Here is a 27042-nt window from a genome sequence, read left to right on the forward strand (position 1 = left end):
GGAAGGGGCACAATAAAGACGTGTCAGGAATTGATGCATGAATGAATGATTCTGAAAGATAGGTTATGGGGCTATATCATTGGGAGGCTGAATAAAATGACAAAATATGAAAATAGGGCTGAACACTATAGAGAAGAGCTGAAAAAGATAGGTATTTTGTATAGGTAGATAATAAATATACATATATATAAAATCAGTCTCAGATTCCACCTCTATCTTGGTCCTTTGGGCTGCAATAACAAATTACCAGATGATGCCCTTCTTGCTGTGTCCTACATGGTGGAGAGGGCCAGAGAACTCTCTGGGGTCTCTTTTATAAGGGCACTAAGTCTATTCATGAAGGATCCACCCCCATGACCTAATTACCTATTCAAAGGCCCTACATCCTACTATCACATTGATGGTTAAGAATTCAAAATATGAGTTTTGGGGAAACGTTGATTCTATCGAGCAACCTTAAAACGAACCTCTTCTCAGAGCACATATTGCTCATGTGCTGTTATTACACCCAGTAGATTTATTTTAACTCTAAATATATTTAGATAGCGTTTGTTCATCGTTTCATTTCCAGCACAGAGTATGGCACATTAATAAATACTCAGAGCATTTATGGATGGATTGAACCAGTAAATACACAGTAACATCATCATCAAATTCTAAAGTCTCACCCGGTTTAAAAAGAATTGAGGTGTGGTGTTGAGACATTATACAAACTGCATAATCTACCAGAACCAATGCCTGAAAGAATTGAGGCACCCAGCAAACACAAATTTCAATGAAATTTGAAAAATCATAGCACAGTATGAAGTTGAGAAAACATAAATATGCTTTGCCAGAGGGAAAAGTTTCTGAATTTTTTCATTAAAAAATTCAAGAAGTAAAGAAGTTAGGGTATGGAGAGGGAGAATAGGAAGTAGGGGTGTACAGGAGGGACCAGAAGACAGGGTATCAGATTTTTCATTAGGTCTAGCTTAGTTTGCTTTGGGCTCCTAGCCAGGGCTGATTATTATACCTACTCAAGTTTAAAAACAACCCTTAGTGATGGTTTAAAGTCCACTAATATTTTAGTTATATTTTGGGGTCTGTGATATGCAGGACAATTATTCAGATTTACATGACAAAGACATTTAATAGAATTCTTGGAGTGCTTACAGAATCAGAGAAATGTTTCCCCTAGCTACTTCATTTGTGGCCTTAGAGAAATAAATGCATTAATCTGCAATTAGATCATGTCATCTTTCAGGATGTTTAGCTAAGGTGAAACATGTAATTAGACATTTTAAATTGCATGTCACCTCCACCCACAGGGTTGACACATGTTGTTTTCTCTTTGGTACAGTTCTGTGTAAGGATTCACTCAGTATATCCAGAAGTCACCTTGACCATGAAAATAAGGCTGTAGCAAATTACAGCTTCAAAATTCAATCATACATTATCTTCCATTATTTGTATACTCTAACTTAAATGAGCATTCATAAGTTTTTCACTTATTAATTTAAGAACTTTTATATTTGAAGTCATAATTAAAATTTCAAAACAATTAAAAGATAATGAATGGCAGACTTAAAAATGCTCTTCTAGGTGCCCTGCATAGCTTTCATTATGGCAGGAGCATACCTGGAAAGATATATAGACGTATCTGTAGAGATAAGTATATATAGAGAGAATATATGTAAATATCCTCTAAATAATGAACCCAATTCAGTTTCATTGGTTTGCCCTACATGTGATAGTTAAACTTGAACATTTTTAAATAATGGTATGTTTGTTACTATGAATAGCAAATAGCTTTCATGTAGAGACTTGTTAAATATTAGCATGAAAAGGAAGAATACAAGGTGTAATTCATCTATTTGGGTACAATAATGAATGCTAAATGTTAAAGACCTATTTACTAACATGTGCTTAAACTAATGCAGCACTGCCTGTATTGTATTTCTCTACTCTTTTATTGCAGTGTTAATCAGGAATTTAAATTCTATTTTGGGGCATGGTATCCTGAGTACTATGTGAAAAGACAGTAATGATGGAATTTTTATTTTAGTGTTAACAACGGTTTTCAAGGGAGCTAATTAAAATCTTTATCTGAACCTTGAAGATGGGAAAACTGTGTGCATGCATGTGCTGAGTTCATATGCCTTTGAGAGTTTCTTTTCAATTTTGTAATTTCCTATTTCTAGTTTTTTTCCATCCTTTCTCCTATAAAAGCAGTACTTTTTGATATCATCAAATGCTGTTTCAATTTAAAGTGGCATTTAAACAGAGTTTCTGAGACATTTTGAAATACCTTAAAGGGGAAAAATATAATTTTTCAGGAGTTTAACAATAATTTACAAATCCCATTTAGTCTTGCCCAGCTGCTATACAGTATGTTATATTGAGATAGTGTTGGGATCATCAGCATGATCAAAATCCAGAAGATAAGAAAGAAAAATGTTACTTGATTAATTTTCAAACACACCATTTGGGGTTTGTCAGTATATTTTGAGTGGGATCGTAAAGGTTGGACTTCAAGGAGCATTACATACTTATTTGTCATGAAGAGGTTTCATTGGTATCATTGGTAGCCTTAGTGTCACGGAATTGGATCTTTATAATGACCAGGAAGATTACAATCTTTCTTGTCCTTTACCTAACAGTTTTAGGGTACTATGCATTCTGTTTTCTGCCAAGGTATTACACATATACATATACACATATGTATATATACTTACATATAATATGTAAGTATATTTATTTATATGTTATATAATCTATATGTAGTATATATACTTATGTGTGTCTACACACACACACACACACACACACACACACACACATGGGAGTGCATGTGTGTCTCTTTGCTCTATGGTCATCTAGCAGATCAGTTATATTTTCTTGTGTATTTAGAAATTTAAAGTCAAATTCACAGTTTAAGATTAATATTCTTTTTTGGCTGAAATGTGTGGGTAAATGTAGAATGGGGTAGTATAAGAGGCCAGGACATGTGGTGGGTAAAGATAGAAGCTTCTATACTATGAAGAATTATGACCAAATGAACTTGCTTTGTTCTGTATTGAATTTAGGTCTCATTTTTCTGAATGAAAACATAGTGTATATTTGGAAGGGAGTACCTCAGTAATAATGGAGTACTAACATTGATGAAGTGACTAGTACTATGTCACTTCATTTAATAAATGAATTTTTTAATTTAATATTTATTAAATAAAACCTATTTTTTATTTAAAATTTATTATATATAAGAAATATTTAATAAATATTTCTACACAAGTGAAATACATTCTGAGAAATATTTGGAACAATTCAACATAAAGTATACAGTCAAAGAGACTGGAGGCACACTGATGGAGTTTGGCACACTGAATCCTGGCTCCTCTACCTGTAATTTCTATGATGGGCAATTTATTTAACTTCTCTGATCCTCCATTTTCTTATCTGTAAAACTGGGATATTAATAGACTCTACCTCATCAAATTGCCTTGAGGATTAAGTGAGTTAATGTCCCTCCCTTTGTAAGAAGGGAAACTCCTGGAGGCTTTGATGTTTTTAAAGGATGTATCTTAAATATCTGACACAATAGTGGCAATCATTTTAAATTTAAAATACTCATCAAAAGTAAAAATAAAGTTTATCATTAAAATTAATGACTGGTGAGGGCATTTGTACGTAGACTATATTTTAAGAGCAGTTTGTTGTAAGATTATGATGCTTCTTAAGATATGACCTTATATAGTCAGGAGACTAGTAAAGAATAATTATGGAACTCTAAGAACATACAGGTTAGCCATCTTAATAAAAGTTTTCCTGTTATGATGAGTTCCTTTTTTATTTTCATGAAGAAAATAATAATTCTAGAAAATGGAGGTGGAGCATTATCTTAGCATTACAGTTTACTAAGATGGTTGGAGGCTTTTATTAGTTTTATTTTTTAATGACAGATCCCTTAAAAGATTTTGTTGTTGCTCAGGGTCATAAAGGTCATTAGAGCAAAAAGCTAATTGATTTCTTAATTTTTGTTTTTGCTAAATACTAAATAAGCTAGATAACCAACATTAGAAGTCATTGCACTAGTGCTAATAGTAGATCTGTGTTGTACTTTGTAATCTCTTAGGTTTCCTTAATCAAACTCTGCCTTTACTCTGTTGAATATCTTCTGCCTCAAGACCAGCAGCACATCTCTCTCTCCAGGGCTGCACCCACATAACAGGCATAGTGCCTGGCTCCTATCAAGTGTGGTTGAATGGTATTGAATGAAGTATGTCATTCCATTTTATTGTGATTAATTTTAAGGACTAATAAAGTTGATATTAAGACTCTTGCAGTAAAGGTAGAGTTGTGGGAAGCCTAAGAGTTGAGATGAAGTTGAAGAGTTACATGGTCAGAGAGGACAGTCATCACCTGGATGTAGCTCAGATCTATGGAAATTGACAGCTTGTTGTAGAGATACCTGCATTATCGCCATTGGCCGACACATGTTAAATATGATTTCAGTATCAGTGATCAGGCCTTTACCTTATTAAAACCACTGCTGATTAACTACTTCATTAATAAATAAATAAGAAAACCAAAAGTATAAGTAAAATAAGTATTAAAAACCCTCACCTTTTGTAGCAGGCTCTGTATGAGATAATTTGCTATTTAAAATACTACTATATTTCATCGATAACCAAGAGTCTTCTGTTGATGACTTAGTGGTATTCGGATATAAGAATCCTGGAATTATGAAATTGTTTTGGAATTCATTCTGCATATCAAAGCTTATACTTCATAATTGTGTTCCTTCTCTTTTCTGTATGGACCGCTTCTATTCTCTGCATTTTTGATGGTTTTCTGCTTAAATGTGTTAACAGCCCTTCTTTCTTTGGAACACTGACTTAGCTGGTTTTTAAAGACCCATTTAGACCCTAAAGCCTTTTCTGACTAAAAAGAGAAATATCAAGTAGGAAACCCAGGTCAATGATTTTCAATGAAAATGGTCAACAGAGTGACCATGAACTCTACCCTCAGGTCATTGTATCAGAGGACCAGGGAGATAATGTCAAAAAGATTTGCTGTTGAAGGTTATATATGCTCACTCCTACCAGGTGTCCAGGGATTGAGGAAAACCAATGGACAAACATTCTGCATAGTTTATCTATCACTTGTCAAGTTAATGGAAAATATGACAGTAAACCTTGATTATAGGGAAGAATAACAGGTATTTCTAGGGTTTTCTTTTCTATTTAAATGAAAAATTTCCCACTTTCTTATTCTACTTACTGAAACACTACATTTCTAGCATTTAGCTTAATATTGACTGTCACAAAAACTTTGTGAGGTTGATTTTATTATTGCATTTTGTTACCTCATAATGACTAAGTCGCACAGCCAGTAAGTGGGTAGAGCCAGAATTGGATCCTTGTCTTTCTAAATAAAAAGCCTATGTTCTTTGCTTTTCTTAGGAATCAAAATACACTGAACTGGCCTGAATGTATACTTTTTCTTTGATTCAGATGAATTTGCAAGATTGTATGTATGTTAAAAACAAAAGATCTTAATCTTGTAAGTTATTTAAAAAATATTCCTGAAATCTATGAATACAGAGATCCTGCAAAATATGGAAAAGCAGTAACACTATACCATATTTAGTTACATAATCATTTAAGACTTTAATGTATTCAGTCTGTGTTTTTTATTTGTATTCTAGCATTCAGATAATTTTCAAACATCATTAGAAACAACTTCGACATTTCCTTTCCCTCAGTTTCCTCTTTATCCCCTAAATCCCTACATAGCTTTATTTGAGATCACAGCCTCTTCGAATTCTGTTCAAATTGTAATTGTCAAGGAAAAGAAAAGCCACTTTTGAGTGTACTTTTCATCTTTCCTTGTGAAGAAAGTTACAGTTGGAGATAAAGGTTTATCTCCCTTCTCCAAGTACCCTTCAATAAATGGATTATGCTTCGGAGGCCCAGGTAACTCCAAACCACAATAAAATCATTGCACACAAAATCTATCACTTGGAAACGAAGGAGTCAATAGATACTCCAAATTCCTCTTTATTTCACAAATCTAAACACAGAAGTTTGTCAATCACTTCCTTGACATTTGTTCTGTTTATATATTCTCATAGTACAATTCCTACCTAGTCCTTACCGGGCAAGTTCAGGCACATAGCAAAGATAATTCAGGATAGCATGAATCACTGTTTCTAGTGATTGAGTTTTATTACTTGCAGCTATCATTTAAACAAAAGAAAGTACATCAATCTGTAATCTCATTTTGTATCATTTGTGCAAGTGTGAAAACATTCAAGATCCATTTATTATCAATTGAGGAAAATATTTTTAGGGCCAAAGAGTCCATTGTACACAATGTATGTGAAATTATTTCATATGTAAATATTTATTCTTATAACATGCTAATTTTAAACCTGATTCTCAGTTCAGCAATTTATTCAGTTAATTTTTTTTTTACAAGATAGAAAGCTGTGTATGTTATCTAGTAGCTCCATTTTGTGGCCTTTTTAAGGAGTGTTCTAGAAGTACCGTATCAACCAGGAGAAAAATTTTCTCATTAAATATATTTTATAAACGTATTTATAGTATAATTCTATGGAATTGCAAATAAATATTTTTAAATATTTAGAGCTGTTGAGATAGTAATCTTACTTAAGAATATTTATAATTAAAAATCTTCCTTACATAAAAATATTGATTTTATTGTGTCTCAAATGTCCCTTAATCCCTCAGTACCCATCTGTTATTACAAACATGCACTAATGAATTGATGCTGCTACCTTAAAATGTAAATGAGGGTGTACTCCACTAAAGAGATTATTCTACACGAACACAAATGAGAGGGGTTAAGCGATGCAATAATTCTGATGGATAGTCCTTATAAGAGGCTCCTAAAAAGAAGTAATCAAACATATAGGCTCTATTCTTATTACAGAACAACAGATGTCAGGGCTTTTTTTTTTTTTTTTTTATGTTTATTTTTAGAGAGCAGGGAAGGGGCAAAGAGAGAGAATCCCAAGCAGGTACTCAAACTCATGAACCGTGAGATCATAACCTGAGTCAAAATCAAGAGTTGGACACTTAACTGACAGATCACCCAGGTGCCCCTTGTGTCAGGGCTCCTTTAGAGAGTGTGTGGCCATCACAGAATGCCACTAGGTTCGACCCTGTTTCAGACTAATAATGCCGTCTTAATGCAGCCATCTAAGCTTGGGAGGGACTCAGTGAAGTGAGGTAACAGCTGGAAATGCTTCTGTGTCCTTTGGAGATGCCCGTGCATTTGTATGTTGTATTGTGATTGGGGAGCCATGAAGTGAGTGGTTCTGTTTCTGAGGAATGTAGTACTAAAATGCATGAGCTACAAGACTCAGAAAACAAACCCTACTGATGATTTTGAGAAACCATAGAAAGCCAGAGTTGGGAAGAATGCATTCCTTTCTAAAGTCTTGTTTAAGAACGTTTTGAGTATTAGACTGTAAAATAAAGAAACTTAATAAAAATGGCACCTTAACTGCTCGTATGCTTTGTTGAGAGTTTTGCTGGTCAGAAAAGAAAAGAAAAGGCAGCAAAAGAAATCTTAACTATTTTGGGTTTTAACCTTGTTCTAATCCAATCTCTTAGATCTATTTCACCTTTCCAGGTTTCCTCTTAATAAGTACTTTAAGTAATGGCATAAATTTTAGGGAATTTAAAAAATATTTTTTGCTGTAATTCACATATATACAACAATCTGGCAATACAGTGATCAGGAAAGTCAATGCTCATTTCTTGAATGGGTAAATAAATATATTTAATAATTGGAAGAATAACACCTTTCTGAATCCTTTTTTGTCACCTCTTTATCTTAAAAAAGTGAGATCATTTAACAACTAATGAAACTATTTGGTGAGCTAGGTGTAATGAACAGATGTATAAACATATTCCCTGCCTCTGGGACATCACACTCTACTGGAAAAGACCAGCAAGTGAAGATGCCAGTGCAGGGCAGTGGCATGAGTATCATATTAAGAGAGGGTCATGGGATGCTCTGAAGTATATAGAGGTGACTCTCACTTAGATCAGTAGAGTTAGGGATGGTTTCTGTGAGATGTGAAGTGGAATGAGGTATACTTCTGAAGAATTTCAAATGAGAAAATGTAGGCTAGATGAAATTTTTAAAGAAGAACCTTCCATGCCTTTCTCTGTAGAACTAAATATGTTAGATTATACTTGATCTGCAAAAATTTTCATTAGCCCTGCCAGTGATCTGTATCCGTGTCCACATACTGGCTAAGGAACAGGCAATGGAGGCAAAAAAAAAAAGTATCGAACCAATGGAATTCTAATTTTTATAGCCCCATATAAATTTGTCATCAATTAATTATCTACAGTTCTCTTCAAAGATATTTCTATTTTCATCCTCCCTCTCTGGAGTTCTGCATTTCTGTACTCGAAATGTTGTGTGGAATTTCGATATTTGCTGTTGTCACAAGGATGTTATTTCAGGTTTTAAACAATTGTCAGCCCCTTAAATTCTAGTGATTCAGAATTGCTGCCAGCAAGTTCATGTTGACCCAGTCAACTGCCTTTGTGTCTTTATAGAAGTTGATTATATCCCATTTGTTTTCTGAAGTGGGGATATTAGCTTTGCAACCACGTGTCCTAAGGTAGTCTGCTCTCTCTCTGGATCACAAGCAGTACGTCATGTAAGAAAATGAGAAGGTAAGTGTAGGCTACATTACTTTAATGACCACTTCTTATGCATCAGTAATGGTAACTTGAAAACTCTTTTGGCAGAAGGACACCTAGCACCAGATTCTTCCAGATGATGTAAGCTCTGTGATTGAAGGGGAATAATAGTGAGGCAATAAATGCATCTTTTCTGCTTGGTGTGCCACATTTAGTAAATGATCACATCCTCTCAACCAAGTCTCTGATGCTATAGTTGAGTCACTTCACAGTAAAACCTTTTGGCTCTTCTATTCCTCAGAACCAATCAGAGACTAAACGTAATATTGTTACATTCCCCTTGTTTTGTTAGAGGAAATTATTGACATTTTTAAGAAGTTTATGGAGATGAGAGTATCAGGTTGTGTTTGCTGTTTTATAGGATTTCTCTCTCCCTCTCCTTTTGGGAGGAAATTTTAAGGTTTATTAATTTGGCTTGGCTTACTTCATACTTTTGGACTGTGCTGATACAGATTGTCTCCGCAAAATTTTGAGTCACATCATTTAGGCAATCTCAAGGAGGTTAGTTATATAATAGATCATGCATACATAGGAAGTAGCGAATTGTTACAAAGATTAAATAACTTAATACAAGGTAAAGTGTTTACAGCACTGCTTGGCACACAGTAATCACTCAAGAGTGTTCTTTTTTGGGTATTATAATTCATATCGTAATCACCCCAGGGTTAAAGTACCTTTACTTTCCTCTGTGCAAGTCTATCCTATGTAGCCCATAAATGGTTGATAAAAATTGAGCATCACTACTAGAAAACTAGCTTAAGACCTAAGTACTACACCAAGCAAATACATCAGCTTTGCAAAGAGATTAGACAAATGTGATGAGTGGATGGATATATGTGAGTGTGTTTGTGGGGGAAAGGGAGAGAAACTGGTCTATGTATGTTCTTAGTTCTAACCTATATGGGATATTCTAAAGTCAAGCTGTTCTTATAACTTGAAAAAAATAATTCGCTTATAAGAACAATGGATATGGTTAATTGAGTTTGGAAGTAAGCAATGTATAACTTCTCCATTACTGTTTTTCTGAAATCTGTTCACCATGCCATAGTCAAAGCAGTGTTTTGAAATTCAACTCTGATCAAGTTACTACCCCCTTAAAGTTTTTTGATCATTTTGTAAAGTACAAGAAAAAAGTCTAAAATCATTGCTATGACATACAGGGATGTCTGGGATCTGTGTTCCCATTATCTTTCCAACCTTATGGCTCCCCACTCCCCCTTTGCTCTCTGTGCTTCAACTGCCTCGGTTACAAGCTGTGTCACTTCAGAACTTTTGCACACACTGAACCATCTCCCTGGATTACTTTCTCCTCCAAACCTTGCCTAACTAAATTTTAATTATAATTTAGATCCCAACATATAGTAACTGCCCATAAATAGATGTAATACAAGTGAAAAAAATGAATCGTTAGTTAAATGTGTATTTTCTCAGAAGCTCCACACTAAAGGATCATTTGAGATTTTTTTCATTATTTTGGTCTCTCTATGAATCAGTTGTGTATTAAAATAAAGTACAAACTCAATTTCTTTTTAATTCATATTCATGTATCTGAATTTTTAAAAATTCATATCAGGTTAATAGAGAGGGAAAAAAGATCCTTTATCTGCTACTATATTCTTTTTCAGATTTAGAGTTAATTTATAATAAAGGGATGGGAAGTACATATATCCTCTCTAAAATCTCTGGGAGATTTTGAGATAAGGCCCAAAACTTAGCTATCCAAAAGTGAACTGAGTGTACATATCAAATCTATATTGAATGTTCACAACAGTAAGCATGCTGTATGTGGCATAAAAGCTCTTCCACAATTTGCACTATGAAGATAATGTGAAACTATGGCCATACCTACATGTATGCTTTACAATATTAATCTCCTGCAATTGACCAAGTCAATCAATAATGCCAGCAGGTCTCAGAACAGCGTAAGTTGTTTATAGTGAGGAGCTGTGAGAAAAATAAGAATTCTTTTGGAAAAACAAAATATTGGGGTCCCAAAGCTGATGAATTTTCTTCTGTTCTTAGCGTGGAAGAAAGAAAGAAAGATGTAGCCTCTGGACTTTATATGTAACAGGGTCATTGTTACCAAATAATATGAAGAATTTAGAATTCTATATACTTCTAACATGATGGGAAGACTTTATTAGTAATTACTAGTAATGTCAATAATTCTGATATTCTATGGAGGAAAATTCTTTCACATGCACTAGATAAAAGGGAATAGACCCAGTCTGAAATGAGAAATTATTCCTAATCTTGTTATCTAAACCTTAAAATATTGTTCATAATTTAAATTCTTCAAGAATTTACTACTCATTTTTACCTCTATTTTTACCCACCATCTTGAAAAAAGAATATTGTCTGACTTACTTCTTAGGAATTAAAGACTGGGATTTTTTTAAGCCTTTAAGAGATACCTTGTTTTAGTTCCTGAAAATGGTAGTTGATCTATATCCCAAATGTCACACACTACTAATGTCCTGTGAGTAACGATTAGTAGTGCACACATAAAATTATTGCTCTGCCTATTCTCTGCATCGTGATATACCACTACATTCTATTCTATTCCCCATTCTGTGTCCTCTCTCATTCTGGCTCTGAGATAACTCTTCCAAGAGATATGCATTGAATCTCTAATTTATTGACACACACTCTACTTCTAAAAGATTCTTCTACTCTGCCCTCCAACACAATCCTCTTCCTGTGACTGATTCTTAACCATATTACATTTTCTCTGCCCACCTTGTACTAAATGTTAGTGTTCCTTAAGGATACTGAGCCATTTTCTCTTCTTAGTCTTTATAGATCCTTGAGAGATTTCAGCTATCGCCTCTGATTCCATTTTCACTTATATATGAACAATCTCAAATCTCTACCCTTAGCACCCACATCTGTTCTTTGTTCCTTAGTTTTGCATTTTAGGGAGAATAGTTGAGAGTATGGGCTTTGAAGCCAAAATGCTTTGGTGCAAATGTCAGCTTTATTTATTGGTTGTGTGACTTTGAAGAAGTTATGTAATATGTTTGTGCCTCATTTTCTTATCAGAAAAGATGGCACCTACTCCATAGTATGGTTATAAAGGCTAAATGAACTACATATGTAAAATTCTTGGAACAGAACCTGGCTTATGGTAAGTGTTGTGTCAATTTTGTTGTCATTGTTCTTATTACTGATTGATCAATATTCTGAGTATAGGAAAATATAATACTGAGCAAACTGGACACAACTACTGCTTTCCTAGAGCATACAGTCTATAATCCTCTATTTCTGCCTCCTACTAAATATTTGTGCCTGGTTAACCTGCTGGTGTTTCAAATAATAGATACTTAAAATCGAGTACATTTCTCTCTCAAATCTAGGTCTAGTCCTATTGCTACTTAACATCTAAAATGATTATCACAGGTGGGAAATGGAATCAGCCACTAGCCAGTGATTACATTTAGTAAGTCCTAGAGCTGATCTGATACCAGAACCCTTAACAACATTATACTCTATTGTTTAAGACATCATGTTGCCTGGAATCTAGTAGACCATCAATAAATATTCTTGGTAAAAATGAATATAATGAACCCTTTATTAATTCAGTGGTCATATTTTTTGACTATGTCTATTTTCTGTTCTGTTGAAAGACAAGATAGTGAAAAGTAACCAGCATGTGCTGAGCACTAAACATTTACACATCTTAATTATTTGTCATACTTTATCTTATTCTATTCTCATAACTCTAAGACTGGTCCCATTATCACTATTTTAAAGATGAGAAAACTCAAGAGTTTTAAAATTGTTTCTCAAGACTTCTGAGCTAGTATATATTAAAGTCACAATTCAATTCCAACTCTTTCTAATTCTAAGGATCTGCAGTCTTTCTATTACATCATCTTGCTGATTTATTTTGCTTGGAAGTCTATCGAGAATAGTTTGCTTTTACACCACATTTTCAGTTTTTACAACATATATGGCAAATCCATCCATCATATCACTTGTTTCAGATAAGTCAGAATAAAAACATTGACAAGGTAAGTCACCTATCTATTTATAGAGCCTTAGCCAGAATTTATGATCAAAACTCGCGCATGTGAATTAATCCCTTTTCATAGCTTTTGGATATGATACTGGAGTAAGGACAATTCCTTCTGTGTTCTTTTTACACATATAAAAAACTCAAGGTTAATATTCTTAAAACATTGTCTTACACATAGGTATTGAGATAAATTTAAGTGAAATAATCATTGATTTTTTTTAAATTTCATGAATACTAAATCAATAGATGCTTCTACTCTCTTTAATTTTTCCAGTATACTACCAAATTATTCTAAAACTAACTACCAAGGGTAATAAATAAAATATTAGGGAATATTGAGTATAAACTATTAGGGACAATGATATGGTGTTATTTTCTTATGTCACAGTAGAGAATAGCATTTCAGCAAGACTTGTATAGTGATGACATATTCACTGAATTGTTTTTTCTCACCTGTCTTATCTCAATATAACAAACATTTATTAAGTGCATACTGTGGGCAAGGTGACACTATGGAGGATATAAAAGGGCTAAGATACCACTTCTGCCCTTGAGGAATTAATAATCTGATGGCAAAAGCAGACGTGTATGCAATCAACTGCAGTATTTGGAAGAATAAAGTCTTTTAATAGCAATACAAAGTGCTCTGATAAGTGTAGAGAGAGCAAGGCTAGAGGGCAGAGAGATGTGGAGCTTGCATTGAAGTGGCAGGATATTAAAGGCAAGACATCAGTTATGAAGCTAAAGCACATATAAGCAATAACATGATAAGGGCCTGTATTAGCTAGTGGACTGATAGAATAGAAGGGAAAGAATTCCAGGGATATTTCAGGGGAACAATTCATAACATGTGACACTTAATCAGATGTAGGAGTAGAAATTAGGTGGAGTCAAATATAAATTTAAATTTTCTTATCAAATACTGGGCTAAGGGATGCAAAATAAGGAAAGCTGTGGGGGAAGTACTCAACATTTCATTTGAGGCTAGTGGGTTTCATAATGTCAGCAGGACATTTATAAGTAGAGAGCCATCAGGAGGAAATTTGGGTCTAAGGTACAGTAAAGAAGCCAATGCTAAATATTTAATACTAGGAATAGTCTGCAAAGCAGTCATATTTGAAAATACTGGAGGGGTACCTGGGAGACTCAGTCAATTAAGGGTTGACTTCGGCTCAGGTCATGATCTCACAGTTCATGACTTTGAGCCAACAGCTCAGAGCCTGAGCTAGAGTCACACTCTGTGTGTGTATCTCTCTCTCAAAAATAAATAAAGATTAAAAATTAAAAAAAAAAAAGAAAATAGTGGAGTATGTGCAAGAATATAGAAACACTGGAGAGATGAGGAGAAAATCATGGAATTAAACATGGATATGATAAAGGAAGAGAAAGCAGAAACAGACCTAAATAAAACACTGAACTACAAAAAAAAAAAAAAAAAAAAGTGTGCACTGATACAGAATCAAAGCTTTAATATCATAAAAATGGTCCTTGCCAATCTCAGTGATATAGAGAAGTTGAAAACAGAGAACTAGGTGTTGGATTTGGCAGTTATGACGTTCATAATGACTAGTAGAATGAATGGGGAAGCCAGATTGCTAAAGATTTAATAGCTATATGGAAGTGAATGCAGAAAAGTTTATTATTAAAGCACTACAGTGGAAAGGAGAAAGCTGAGCATATGATTAAAAGGATAGTTGAGGTGAAATAAATATTTTGATGTAGTATTAAGAACATTAAACTTGTTTGTGAACTGGTAAAAAATAGAAAAAAGAGTAGGATTTTTAGCCCAAGGTCGACAGAATAGTAGTCTATTTGGGGCTCCTAGACTAAACCGAGGGAATGAGCCATGCTGATATCCAGGGAACGATTATGAAGAGTAGAAGGAAGAGCAGGTGCAAAGATCATGAGTAGAAACAGGGCTTGATGGGCCAGCGAAATGGCCCATGTGTCTAGAGAAGATCGAGGAGGACAGAATGGTAGATGAGGCCAAGAAAGGCCATCTAGGCCATTGTAAGGAATTGGAATAGGAAGCTGTCCAGTGAAAATTAAAGGAAATGGCTTGACTTGTTCCAGAAGTTCAATTTGACTAGGACATAAAAACTGAAGGAAGCATGGGAAAACGAGGTTGGAGAAGTAGGCAGGGTCCAAGAAGTAGTCTTTTAAGCATAAGGAACTAAGACATGTCCTCAGAGCAAAAGTGAGCCCTGAAGATTTTAAATGGGGAAGTAACATAATTCATCAGTTTTGCATTTTTAGTTTTGCATTTTCACTGGATACTTTATGAAGAATGCTTTGGGAGGGGATCCAGATTATCTTCGGGGAGAAAACTTCTAAGTTTCTCTAGATTCATCTTTTGCTCTTTAAACTAGTACCTTCTCTGCTAATAATGGTTGTTGTATTTGGGGGGAAATTAATCTGATATTGGTGTGTAGGATAGATTGTAGGTAGAAGATTATTCCAGAGTTGGTGGCTGTAATCCAGTGATAAAGACCTGAGATAGTCTCAATCTATTAATGGTGGAAATGGAGAGAAAAGGGCAAGTTGCTACTGGAAACATTAAGAAGAAAGAATTGATAGACTTGTGGCTGGTTACAGAAAGAGGGAAGGAAGCAAAGACAATTCCAAATGGTGTTCCTGACTAAAGCATCATCTGTGTTTGTGTGTTTAGCCCATTGTATATCAACAACAAACTCTGCCTAAGTGAATAAATGAATGAACACATGACCAAATGAGAAAGAGAGGAAATGAAGCTGAGGGAGCTGGTTTTAGTTTGGGGCATATTGAATTGGAAAACCAAGTACAAAAATCTGCCTAAATTAAAATAAGTCATCTGCATACTATGCCTATCCTCTACTATTTCAGCAGTATCATAAAAAAAAATGAGCCAATTTAGCTAGGTACTATCTTTTGACCATACATTGAGAAATATAGCACAGTGTCATATCATCGAGCACTAGCCTAAAAGCTTAATAGGCAGAGTTCAAGTCTCAGCTCAACCTCTCACAGATGTGACCTTGATCAAGTTATATAATCATCCTATTTCTGAGTTTTCTAATCTGTAAAGTGGGAATAAGAGTATTATCTTCCTCATAGGTTAGTAAGGACTTCATAAAGAATCCAATAGCCTTCAACCACATGCTAGAAACCTGAGGCTTGAACGTCAAAGACATCACTAAATAAAATTAATGATCCAAGATTCTCAATCAAGAGATATTATCTCTTTGCACAAGACAATGTATTGATTACAAAGCTTCAGACTTAAATAGATATATTCTACTATAGTAAGTTTAGGTTATTATTTGCATTTTCTTACATTGTATTTCCTAGGGTTCTAAGAGGTTGCAAAATAAACCTATTCCACTGACACATATGTATATATTTTAAAAATCAAGAAAATAAAATAGTTTTTTAGTGGTAGTCATTCTAAAATTTTATCTGTATCATGAATGAATGGTTCAGTCATTAATTGGGCTTTTAAAAAAATCTTTATACAAAGAATAGAAAATATATCATTTAAAAATAGGCAATTTATGAAGTTTAGAATCACAAGTTGGTGGTTATTATTACAAGAACAAGCTATTTCAATAGAGGCTTTCTTATTCTGTTGCATTATACTTGCTATGTCTGGGTTTCCTCATATCTGGATCCTTCTGACACTGATTATAGGACATAAATATGGAGGATGTGCCAAATATTTTTTTCAAAATAAGCTATTATTGTAGAAAATACATTTTAAAAATTCTTAAAAAGTGATTAAATGATTGTTTAGATCTTTTTTTCATGAAAGTATACAGCCTTTACTACAAATTTAAAATATTTTTATTGTGGCTTAACTATAAACTTTGCTAATCTAATTTATTTAGCACTTACTTACATGGGAAAAAAAAGCTAAAATTTACCAGAAAATAATATATAACCACTCTACCTTTAGTATACCCTGCCTTTATTATTGTAGTTAGTTTTTCATGATTTTGCTGTCTTGTTATGATAGTTTACGTCTTTTGCAATTGCTTCATTTAAACATGTTTTCTAAAATATTATGTCTTTATTTTTGTATTTGACACTCCAACATTGGCATTGATATTGAATTTAGCAAAGAGTAACAGAGTTTTCATTGAATTTTACAAGAACTTAAGCAACATGGAGGCAGAGGTTTTATCTGTCTTACTTGCCCTTTCAACTTCAGACCTACAAAAGGGCCTGCCACCAGGTAGGTATTCAATAAATATGTGCTGATATAAAAGAAAACAGAGGGGTGCCTGGCTGACTCTGAATTTCAGCTCAGATCATGATCTCACAATTTGTGGGTTCATGCTCCATGTCAGGCTCCACATTGGCAGCATGGAGCCTGCTTGGGATTCTCTCTCTTTCTCCCAATCTCTACCCCTCCCCAGCTCGTTCACTCAGTCTCCCAAATAAATAAAATCTTAATAAAAAAAAAAAAAAAAAAGAAAAAAGGAGACGCAGAAGGCAAGAGATAAGGAAAAATGAATTGACATTTTTGCCCGTAGGAGATTTAGATGCAACATAAGAATATATGGCATGTGCCTAAAACAATATGAAATAACAAGTAGTACAATGATGTACAATTCAATATACTGTCATTATATTTCAGCATTTAAGAATGGGAACCTCTACGCTGTAGTGTTTTCAAACCTGAATTTTTGTTAATTTCATATTTAAAAGAATAATTTTAGGGGCTCCTGGGTGGCTCATTTGGTTAAGCATCTGACCCTTGGTTTTCAGCTTAGGTCATGATTTTGAGGTTCATGAGTTTGAGCCCCATGTCAGCTCTGTGCTGACAGCATGGGGCCTTTTGGGATTCTCTGTCTCTGTCTCAATAATAATAATAATTTCATCAATAATGATAGTAACAATAACAATAGCTGACCCGATAGGACGTAGTATGTGCTAACATTTTAATTGAATTAGTTTCTCCAATCCTCTCAACAGTAATGTTGGAGAATTATTATATCCTTTAATTTTTTTCAATGTTTATTTATTTTGAGGCAGAAAGAGATATAGAATGTGAGCAGGGGAGGGTTAGAGGGATTGAGAGACAGAGAATCCCAGTGAGGCTCTATGCTGTCCACACTGAGCCCCAGATGGGCCTCCAGCTCAACTCAAGGTCAACGCTGAGATCATGACCTAAGCTGAAATCAAGAGTTGATGTTTAACCCAGGTGCCCCTACACCTTTTTTTTAGATGAGGAAATTGAGGAATATAGGTAGGAACTACTACACTTTGGATTTGAAGTCACGCTGTCTGAAGACAGACCCGATCACAACCAAAAATGTCTTTGAAAGATCAATTCAGTTCTTTATGGTAAATATTACTAAAAAATGTTTATATAAGATTCCATTTATTTTTTCATAAAATGAATTTATAGTAAAGTAGTCATATTTATAACAATGCCAATGTTATTTCAAACTATTTAAAAGTATAAATTTATTAAACAGCATAAATGTTAGTGATTATGCTTTATGGAAAAATTTATTAAAAGAGTACCTTTTGAAGCAAGCAACTAAAGAAAACTCAAGAACACGTCAACGTTCTGGTTCTACATTTCATATCCCTAGATTTCCAACCTTACCTACAAGTTCTTGCTTGTTCTCTTTCCCCACTCCACTCATACATATCAGACAGTCTGCTGGAACTTGAGCCTGATTGCTGTGCAGAGTACATTTTTAATCTCTTGGTTTATTCAATCCAAGAATTATTGCTAAATTGAGGCTGTGACTAAATGCTGTAAAATTAATCACTTTGGCTTTAATCTCCTAAAATGCATTTTGTGTATACACATACAGCCATATATATGTGTGTATATATACACACACCTATATTTGTATTTAATAATGCATTTTTAATATATACCTTCCAGGCCTGTGTGCTTGTCCTAAATCTATTGTCCCAAAGTTTATCTGCACTTTAGATCAGAGTTCACCTGTATTGCCACAGTGGTCGACTGTTGCTAGCGGTGCTTCTAGTACGTATCTGGAAACTCACAATGGTCAGTGGATCATATGCATGTTGGCTAGTGTTAGCAGATCTTTAGACTAGATTCCTTTCTTAACTAAATTTATCTCATAAAGCAGTCCAAACCTCTTGAATAAAATCAAACTTGAATATATTTCTTTTTCTTTTGCAAATGTATTTTCATTTGTCCCTAGTAACAAAGAAATAGAGAAACTGAAGGCAATCAGTTGAACAAAAACAGGTTGTTAAAATTCGTAGTGTATTCTATGCTGAGACTTCAAGAAAAAAAAAGATGAAAATAGATGGCATTGTTTTGCGGATTACATCGAACAAGAGAGCCAGGTTTTGAAACTCACTTTTTCTGATTGATTCAAGAGAAAAACATTATATAAAAATTTTTATGGCTTTCATCTCGGATTGACGAATATGGTAAAAAGATTTCTCCCTGACATTTTTGCCAAAAAAGCAAACAAACAAACTAACAATAGAGCAAATTCTTGTTTAAGTATTTTAAACTGTTTGAACTCTATTCCTAGAGAAAAGTAAAGTGCTATGTTGGCTTGACTTGGATCTTGCATTATAAGAAGGAAATATGAAGTCTATGATGACAAAGGCATTTTTTTCCTTTCTAGATTGAGAATCAAGACATCTTCCACTATGCTACTAATAAGCTTGCCTGGGCAAGTGTATTTCCATTTCCGCACATTTGTGAGGAGGGAATTACTGATCTCTTTTGAGAATTTGGCATAAATGCACAAGTACATAAATACAATTTTACATAGTATTTCAGGGAGTTGCAGACTTCTTGGATCTGTAGTCTCCACCAAATAGGTAATGAAACGAAGAACTAGACAATCCCTAAAATATGTTTGCATTCTATAATTCAGACAAAATTTGCAAACACTTTCACCTAAATTACTGTTTTAACTGGGAAAAAATTATTTTTCACTGGAACAGTGCCAAGTAAAAATGTATCTGTGCTACTTTGTCCCCCACTCTTTGCCTTTGCCTCTTGTAGACAGGATTCTTCTATGCAGTATTGTCTAGGGAGCCTTGGCACAAGGGATATTTGAATGTAATTATCCTTTAAATTTTTAGGTTTTGGGTAATTTACTGGTATGTCATCTGTGATTTGCATATACATAAGGTCAAAAACCCAAGGTAATGCATCATAAACTAATCTTTTATACTTACCAAGGTTTACTGAATCTTTGAACCTACATTGACTATTTTTTTGGAATATTAACTTTGTAGCAAAGTTAATATTCCATATTAAAGACTCAAAGTAGCCTTTTAAAAATTATACTAGAAAATAATGAAAATGCATACGTCAAAATTAAGGCATCATAAGCAAGTAACTTTGGCAGGTTTTCTTGGAAACCCATATCTTAGGCATGTTCCTCTAGATTATTTAAGATGTTTGGTGTATTAAAGCAATTTATATCTAACCCAGTAAAATTTATAGTACATATGTTCAATAGAAGAAAATAATTGCTACATTAAGAAACCTCTCATTCTGCAGAAACAGTCTATTAAAATTCATAACGATGAACTTTTATTAATTTATATCTATGCCATAAGAATATAGTCTTTGGGGCACCTGGGTGGCTCAGTCGGTTGAGTGACCAATTCTTGATTTCAGCTTAGGTCATGATCTCACAGCTCATGAGTTCAAGCCCCATGTTGGGCTCTGCGCTGACAGCGCAGAACCTGCTTGGGATTCTCTCTCTCCACCCCTCCCTTGCACATGCTCCCTGTCTCTCTCTCTCAAAAATAAACATTAAAAAAACAAATAATCTTATAATAGTACCGAATTTAAAGTACATATATTTGGTTTATGGTATAGTGCACGAAGTTCCTCGCTAAGTACAAGGTGTAAGAGAGTCTGTATCCATCTCTAAATCGATAATAACCAAAAGATGAAAATATGAAAATTTTATGAAAATAGAGAATTTGCTCAAATATGATTGGATCTTACTCTGTCACTAGCAAACTACAGTCTAAGAGATGTACATTAGTTAGGACAATGTGTTTTGCTTTCAAGTTAATCTCTTCATTTATTTTTCATACATTTGCTTTACCCAAATGGGCTTTATTTAGATCTTTTCCATAAGCTACAACTCTAAACACTGTTTTTAGTGTCAGATGATGAGGAACACATGGTGTTACCATTCAAAGGTGACCTCATGTTGTTATGCTGAGTGAAATAAGTCAGGCAGAGAAGGACAAATATATGTTTGCACATATAGGAGGATTAGGAGGAACTTAACGGAGGACCATGGGTTAGAAGAAGGGGGGAAATAGTGGGGTAAAGGGAGAGAGGCAAACCATGAGAGACTTGGATGCTGACAAAAACTGAGGACTGATGGATGTGGGCGGGGGGATGGGCACAGAGAGGGGCTCTTGTGGGGATGAGCACTGGGTGTTATATGGAAACCAACTTGACAATAAACTATTTGTAAAAAAAAAAAAAAATGCACTGCACCCCCCCCCAAAAATCTCATAATTTCAACTACATAGAAGCATTATGTGGAAAAGAATTGAAAAGAACAAAGTAAATAATACTGTGTCTATACAAAAAAAAACCAAAAAAACAAAGGTGACCTCATGTGAAAGTAACTAAATGAGTGCCATCATCTGGGAGGCAATGTTCAGAATTATCCATTCATCTACACATTTAAACTACTATACTCTATACCAGATGATGTTCCAGGCCTTAGATACTTATCAGTGAGCCAAAGTGAAAAAATAAATAGAACTGTAGCTCTCAGAGATTTTTGATGAGGTGTGGTAGCAAGAGAAGGAAACAAACAAGCGTATTTGTAGAGTAGTAAGTACCAGGAAGGAAAATACAGGATTATTTAGAAGAAAACAAATCTACCTACTTAACATCAGGAAGCCAGCAAAGTAATTCCTAAGTCAAAATGATAAATTTTACTTCTGAGAATCGGTAGATTGTTTTAAATCATGATAATACCCCCATCCACCCTACTCTATTATTCACCATGAACTAAAAGGATTAGATCTTTCAGTGGATTCTCATGGTTCCCATCCCAGCCCCCATGCTTCTCTATGGCCACTCTTTATAACCACATTGACCTGTTTCTGTTCTTTCTCATGGGAAGTTCCTTTCTGCCTCAGGATTTCACACACATATTGTTCCACCTGGAGTCTACCCCTTTATCCTCCTCCACCTCCAAATCCAGCTAATTCCTAGATGTGATTTCTGCATGAGGCTCCCAGCTGTCACTTGCCTAGCAATTTTACCTGTCCTTTTAGGAACTTATTACAATTTCAATTACGCAATGACATAGGCACCTTGTGTATTTATCATCTGTCTCCTTGATTAGCCTGCAAGCTCCATGGGGCAAAGGGTAGGAGGGGGGCCCTAGGCGCAGCTGGTTCTCTCCTTTGCCAACATACTTTCAGTGTCTTGGATCCTGCTTGCCACAAAATAAGCACTTAGACAAGTGTGAGAGGAAGAATGAATTGCCGTAAAAAACATCTCTGGTTTATAGTGCATGGTTTTATACAACACATGGCAAAGTGGGTTCTGGTGAGGGTTGGTGATATCTTTGAAACCCTGTGACTGAACAAATGGTTCTGGTCGACTCTTGTGTTTTTAAATCTGTGTCACACACTGTTTCTGCCTCAGACTCTGCTGGAAGTCTACTGTGTGCTTGCTTGCAGGCTCATAGTCTCAATGACAGATGGTTTTTAATCTTTGCTATTTGGCTTCCAGACTGGGTGTATATTGCTAACTCATGTATGCTCTCCAACATGTAGAAAATGACTCTGGTGGCCATGTTCTCTAAGGAATCAGATACTTTCTGGGATCTGTAGCTATGGGAGAAAGGTTTTCAATGCTTTCTAGTGGGGGAAAAAGCCACTTTTTCCCCTTGGAATCATTGTTGAAAAAAGATCCAGTTGTGAAAAGCCACAATTATGTAAATCGTTAAACAATTCCAGGACTTGACTAATCACCTCATGCCTAGCACTCTGAAGGGCACATACAGACATTAGCATAAACATACATTGTTGGAAATATTTCCTATATGAAAAATTAGAATTCTCTTTGAGAATGGGGAGAATCCTTCTTTAGCATGTAGCATATTCTAAATCTCCATTGTGGCATTGATCAACTTATATAGTGATAAATTGTTTTAATCCCTCATATGTTTAACCCTTTCAAAGGCAAGAAGCTATCTTTTTTCTTTTTATCCCTACGACCTAAGCCAAAAAATAAGGTTCTTAATAAACACTCAATTAATATTCATTGAGTAAATCACAGATAATAAATAAGTACTTATATTGGAAACAGCCTGAGCTGGAATATATATGCCCTTGTCTATCCCGGCCAGGCAAAGTGGAGCTCAGAAGCCACTCAGAAAATAATGTGCTCTTATGCAGCATCCATTCCTTCAACCCAAGGACTAAAGGTTTTCCCAAACCCAATAAACCTTCAGATTTTCTTATGTGGATTTATGCCAGAACCATTCAGTTCCATTAGTTAACAAATAGGACTCCTCAATGACTGCTGAGGAACTTTAAAATTCTATTCAGAATATAATGAAAGCTGCAGGGGACTGTGTATTCATTTCTCTTGTAGTAGGAAAACGTGAATCCTCAAATAACAGGGTGTTGCCATGTTAGCTTCCTCTGGAGAATTGAAACCCAAACTGTAAAGGGAGCTGAATGGTCTGATTGGTTATCAGAGCCACTGAAATCTGCAAACCCTCCCTTCTTAATTGGGACTAGAAGATTCAGCCTATAATAACGGTTCCCTACCTGTGTCTCCATGGTGTGAAATATGCTCCTTCACTATTTTGAGATCTCATATTCTAAAGTCATTATTTAATGATCTGAAATATAATAGGTTGTTCTATATCAAAGAATAGATAAATGCAATAGAAGCATATGAAAGAAAAGAGTAAAAGGAAGAAAAGAATGGGGGGGGAAGGGTTGAAAGGGAGGGGGGAAAGAACAAAGCAAGGATGGAAAGGAACTATTAAAATATTGCATAGAGATCTGCCACATCCCGGTTGTTTTTGTATGTGCAGTATTTCAGTGTCCTTCCTAGGTAAATAGCAATGCTTTCCCTTTTTATTAGCACTGCTGCAGCTGCTGGTGCTTACAAAGAGATTCACAAATCAAAATAGATTCAGTTAGCTTTTCAATAATTCTGAAAGGTGGGGGAACATTGCCAGAGAAGGATAGCACTCCAGTATCCTAACAAGGAGTCTTGTTAGCAAAACAAAGTGTGAATTGCTTAGAGATAATTCCCTGCGGTTGGTAATTCCACTGGGCTCCTCAGTGGCAGCCCAAGCTATTTCTCTTCAGTACACCAATGCCATGGAACAGAATGTGTCAGAAGAAATGCAGGAGGAAAAAGAAAAAACTTGCATTTATTCTTCTAGATTTTTCTTTATGTCAGCATGATTCATACTTATTGGTTCTTAGCCTGAAGCACCTAGCACAAGCAGGAACTGAGGAAGCCAAAGCAGAGCGTGAATAATGAATGAGCTACATAAGCCCAAGTCTATGTCCCCAGTCAGGAGTAAAGGCAAGTGCAGAGTTGCAGGCCAGCATTTTCATAGATTATTTCTATTATTTTCTCTCTCAAGGGAAAACAAGAACCAGCAAGAGCTGGAGCGACGAACGCCTGGATTGAGATTGGTAGGCTGTTCATTTGCCTATTGCTTCATTCCTCTGCATTGTGTTACAACTGTCTGATTAAGGTATATGGAAAAAAACAGAAACTTTGATAGGTTTTGTTGATGCATCCCTCTGTCCCCGTGCATATCTCATGGGGGAAACACATTTGTGTAGAAGGTTGAAGGGCTGTATCTCTTACTTTAAAAAGTGTCCTATGATATTAAAGGAAATCGTATTTTTCACATCTTTTGAAATTATTACTAGTGCTCATGCCCTTCAAGTGCTAGTTTACTTGATGGGTCCCTGGCCACTTACATAACATGTGTGCTTTCTCTCACTTTCATTTTGTACTTCATCAGATCTGAAGTTGTCATGGTTCATTATCTGTAGATGATCTTGAGCAGCCTTGCATTCTAAAAGAATATGCCATGGCATCTGCCTCTGTGCTTCTGTGCCCTGCTATACAGATGATATTTCAGCAAGAGTATTGGGGAAGGGGATGAGAGCGAAGGCAAGATTTGTGTCAGGCTGATATTTCTTTGTGCCATACTGTGTCCTCCTCTTTCAAAAGTGCCTAGTTCAACAATGAAGTACATGTATCACATTGTGACTATTACATATGTTAGAGTACATAATTGGGGTTGTAGAATATATGCTTGAATGTCTTAACTAATGAATTCCATCAAATTCAATTATCATTCTTAGACTCCTCATTAACCAATCAAATTGCTTCTTTGGTCTAAGTCATTTCTAACACACTGTCACTAGGCATAAACACAAATCTGTGAAGGAAATCGGAGTAATTAAATTATCTCACTCGTCATTGTTTGGAGGCCTGTGTTACTGAAGTTATGGATTCCTCAAGAATTGTCTTTCCCATTATTCTCATCAAATACAGGAGAAGGGCTATTAGAGTGAGACTGTATCTTGAGGACTTTATTTCCCTAAGGATTTTTTCCTCAGGAAGTTGGTTACGATAGGTCAACAATACTAAAATTACATAGAAGTAAACCAACTCTTATAAATTCATAGACTTATTAAATAAATTATAAGACCTTTACCTTTTCAGAATGAACTGACTCAATACTATAAGTTTCTCCTGTCTCTCATGCAGTATGAGACTTCAGGGTAGGATCACAGCTGTTACTGTTGAAACATACTTTTTTCCTAATTCTCATAATTTCTTTACATGGATTCTTAAAATCAAAGTGGCTCTGAAAAGGTATATACCCAGAATCAAAAGTACTTCAGTTTCCTGGGAAATAATGGTCACAGTGCTAACATATAATGGTTATTTCAATAACTTTATAATGAAGGACATTTGCTGATTTTCTGACAGCATGGTTCTTACCATACCATTGATAAAGTAATTGTTCATAGAAGGCATTAAAATAAAACAACTGTTTTGAGAAACATCTCAAAATATAGCCTGAAGCCAACCTACAGAAACATTTATTTCTGGGTTCCATGCCAGACTGAAATAAAAATCTTTGAGAGCAGGCTCTGGAGTCATCTGACATATATATTTAAAATGCTGGTTCTAATCAACTCCAGAATTTAAGAACCACTACTCTACAATTTGAAAGCAAGGTAACAGCTGAAAGGAAACCATTATAAAACTGATATAAAAAATAAGAGAGTTGATATAAAAAATATTGAAATTCTTTCCTACATATTTATATTTCCTGAGACTGTACAAACAATTTTAGACTTTTAAAATTTCTTCTCTCATATATAAAATTAAATATACTGAAATTAAAAATTCAGTGTTAGGGATGTCAAGGATATGAATGTCTATTAATTTAAAAGCTTTCCGAAGTTACTAACAAATGATCTGCATAATAGTAAAAGGTATTAAACTCATAATTTGTCCAATTATTATTTTCTCATTTGAATCTTTAATCTTAAAGAGCTTTCTAAGTAACAAGTTTTCTTTCAACATTAGATAAGTTTAATAAGCAAACATCGTGAAGAATTCCAACATGTACTTCTGTTACACTTTCCACTGAGCCAACTCCTATGGGTGTTGAACTTCCAAGAGACAATTTATTGATGCAAATAAGTTAAACCTTTTGGGTTGCAGGCTCCCCATTTATTCATAAGTGAACATTTCTATGTTGTCTCATTTTAGCAAGAGTGTTTTCTCATACTTTTATTTTTACTGCAAACAAATTATACCTTGTTTGCTAACTTAATAGGACTACTTCCAAAGTAAGTATATGGTTAAGTGGGGGTTGAGGACAAAGAATTGTCTTTTGAGCCATGAAATTACAGAGGTATGGTGACCCCTGCCATGGGATGAGAGCAGAAAGCAACATTAGAACCAGGAGGAAAAGGACAGAGAATGTTTGAGCAATAAAATTAATTAATCCTTGCTTCCTACATAGTAGATTCCACTGATGCAAGGGTCTAAAAGAAACAAAATGCCACAGTCATTAGGTGAGCTTTCACGTTCTCTCAAAATCTTTCATGTAAACTTCATTTATAAATGTTTCCTAAAGTGATTGGATAATTTGTTTCCCAAATCCACAAGAATCCTTTTATAAATAAAATATTCTTGATTTTCAGCCAGATTGATTGATTGATTGTTTCTTTAAAGGAGACAGAATTCCAAGCAGGTGCCATGATCTCTGTGCCAAGTCCAATGCAGGGCTCTAACCCGCCAAC

The 27042-nt window shown here is 34.8% G+C and overlaps 1 protein-coding gene across 1 annotated transcript in view; it reads left to right on the forward strand.

Annotated features, from left to right (window-relative positions):
- SYT1 (synaptotagmin 1) overlaps positions 1-27042 on the forward strand; it is a 554785-nt gene that overhangs the window by 97869 nt on the left and 429874 nt on the right. Inside the window, exon 2 of the mRNA XM_039235556.1 lies at positions 24345-24458. The gene's annotated coding sequence lies outside the window, so the exon portion shown is untranslated. The remainder of the gene's footprint in view (positions 1-24344; positions 24459-27042) is intronic.

This window comes from Hyaena hyaena, unplaced genomic scaffold, assembly GCF_003009895.1.
Source record: "Hyaena hyaena isolate Hyena2069 unplaced genomic scaffold, ASM300989v1 scaffold_99, whole genome shotgun sequence".
NCBI classification, from domain to species: Eukaryota; Metazoa; Chordata; class Mammalia; order Carnivora; family Hyaenidae; genus Hyaena; species Hyaena hyaena.